At 34.9% G+C, this 2,524-nt stretch overlaps 1 pseudogene; it reads right to left on the bottom strand.

Moving 5' to 3' along the window:
- Window positions 1–237: 237 nt before the first annotated feature.
- LOC105955425 (tryptophan aminotransferase-related protein 2 pseudogene) lies at window positions 238–1,751 on the bottom strand (annotated as a pseudogene).
- Window positions 1,752–2,524: the final 773 nt, after the last annotated feature.

Raw genomic sequence — 2,524 nt, forward strand, 5'->3', positions numbered from 1 at the left:
CCTGAACAATTTTTTTTTGCACGAGTTCACTTGTACTCAATTAATTGTGCCACTTTGCCATTTTTTGCCCGTTTCCAGGTCAAAATGACCGGTTCTGAACCCATGTGTGCTGCACATGCGAAATTAAAGGCTATTTTTGTCTTTTCCATTTAAAAATCCCTAATTCCTTTAATTTTTTCTCCATTTCTCTCGTATCTCCATTATTTTCCCTCTTCAATTAGCTAGAAATGAATTCCCTCATTCCCAAAATATTTGCATTTTCGAGCATTTCAAATTACGTTGTCGGGAAAAAGAACACTTGTAAATCTTCCACGTTTCAGCCATTAGATTATAGCTGTATTCGAAGAAATTCTCGAGTTTGTTGTCATCACTTTTGCAGCAGCTAAGGGAAATGATTTCAAGAATGGTGGCTGCTCTTTAGTCTTTTCTGCGGCTCTTTCGACACTCCGATTGTGCTGACTTCGATGAACTTCACCATTTTTCTAGCGACTGCTTCATCCTTAACAATCGCCCATCTTCACATAAAGAAAATAACACCGTTTATTCCGTAAAGATCAAATTATATAATATTGCATGAGATTGATAAGGAAGAATTTATTTTTTTGTCGAAAAATACCCGATTCTTGATCCTGCATGGCCAGTGCATTTGGAAACCGTGAAAAGCATGATGTCATGATCTGCAGAAGAATTAATTGCTGTATATTGTGGCCAATAGTAAGCAAGATCATGGACGGGCATTCCTTTGGCCCGATTAAGAACGGGCTCTATAATAAAACCGTCCGGGTTATTCGGAGTGGTCACCATCTCTATGTAGGGCCCGTCTTTGTCAAATGTTCGTGCATCGCCCGACCATTTGAATAGTCCCGACCGTGAAAAATCAGCCATCTCAGGATACGACTGCAAAAAAAAAAAAAAAAAAAAAAAAAAAACAATTAAGATCATGAACAAGAGGACTAATGATTTATCACATGTTTATTAATTTTTATTTTTATTTTTTATTTTTACATGTCCATGTTACTATGTTTGCCCACCTGTCAGAAGATGTTGTGCAATAAACCAATACTAAATCTCAGATGGAGAGACAAGGTTTGTCTCATGCATTACAACCCAGCCAAATGAGGAGATTTATGGGTGTTCTTTTTTCCGACAACGTAATTTGAAATGCTCGAAAATGCAAATATTTTGTGAATGAGGGAATTCATTTCTATCTAATTGAAGAGGGAAAATAATGGAGATAAGAGAGAAATGGAGAAAAAATTAAGGGTAAATTACACACACCCCCCTGAGGTAAGCTTAAATAACTGTAAGGTCCCTGTGGTATCGATAATTACATTCACCCCCCTGAAAGGTAGTTAAAAACTCTAACATGATAATGCATTGGATACATTATTCCGATAGGGTTCTAATGGACTATTGGTTTCAGCAAGTGGTGAAGACAACTAAGAGTTATGGGTGATTTAAAAAATATTGGGGGAGCCATGTCACCCCATAACTCCCCATAACTCTATGTTATCTCCACAACTAGCTAAAAGTAATAGTCCATTAGAACCCTATTGGAATAATGTATGCAATGCATTATCCCGTTCGAGTTTTTAACCACTACCACAGGGACCTTACAGTTATTTACGCTTACCTCAGGGGGTGTGTGTAATTTACCCAAAAATTAAAGGAGTTAGGGATTTTTAAATAGAAAAGACAAAAATAACCTTGGATTTCGCATGTGCAGCGCACATGGCTTCAGAACCAGTCATTTTAACCTGGAAACGGGTAAAAAAGGACAAAGTGGCACAATTAATTGAGTACAGGTGAACTTATGCAAAAAAAAATTGTTCAGGAGGTGATCCGCAAAAACTTAAAAAGTTCAGGTGGTTTAATGCTATTTACTCTTTAATTTATTATGGCTAATCTCCTCAACGAAACGAGATCTAAGTATTTTATAATTTTTTAAAAACTTATAGGATTTAAATTAAGTGTATTTTTGCCCCTTGAACTTACGTCTATTTTGCACTTCACCGCCCAAACAAAAAAAGAATTGCATGGCCATACCCGAACTTCATTGTTTGTTGAAACGATGTTGATTAATCTATTCACCGAATCAGTCACCAATTTTTTTTAATTAATTTGACGGAGAACTTCATTTTTATCCATCATGTTTCACTCGATTTCACTTTTCGTGCCGTCACATCTCCGTTCACAACTAACAAAAAACACTAATTTGGAGCTAAAATTAAAATTTAAAAATGTTTTGGGTCTAGAAATGAATATTATCTATATCTATATAATATATAAAAGTTGAATTCCACACCTAATTGATTGACATTTGGCAATTTCAATTGGTGACGTGTCCTCAATTTCATCCCATGTGGCGAATTAATTGGTGGAAATAAATCATCAAAAAACATGTCATCATTTTCCAAAATTAAAGATACTTAAAAATATTTAATTATTTTCGTAATATAATATCCTACCATGTATAAAATGCTCTAAATATATCGACTTTCTTGGAAACTCTAAATAAATTTAT

The sequence above is a fragment of the Erythranthe guttata genome, chromosome 6 (assembly GCF_056151865.1).
Source record: "Erythranthe guttata isolate IM_541 chromosome 6, IM_541, whole genome shotgun sequence".
Lineage (NCBI taxonomy): Eukaryota > Viridiplantae > Streptophyta > Magnoliopsida > Lamiales > Phrymaceae > Erythranthe > Erythranthe guttata.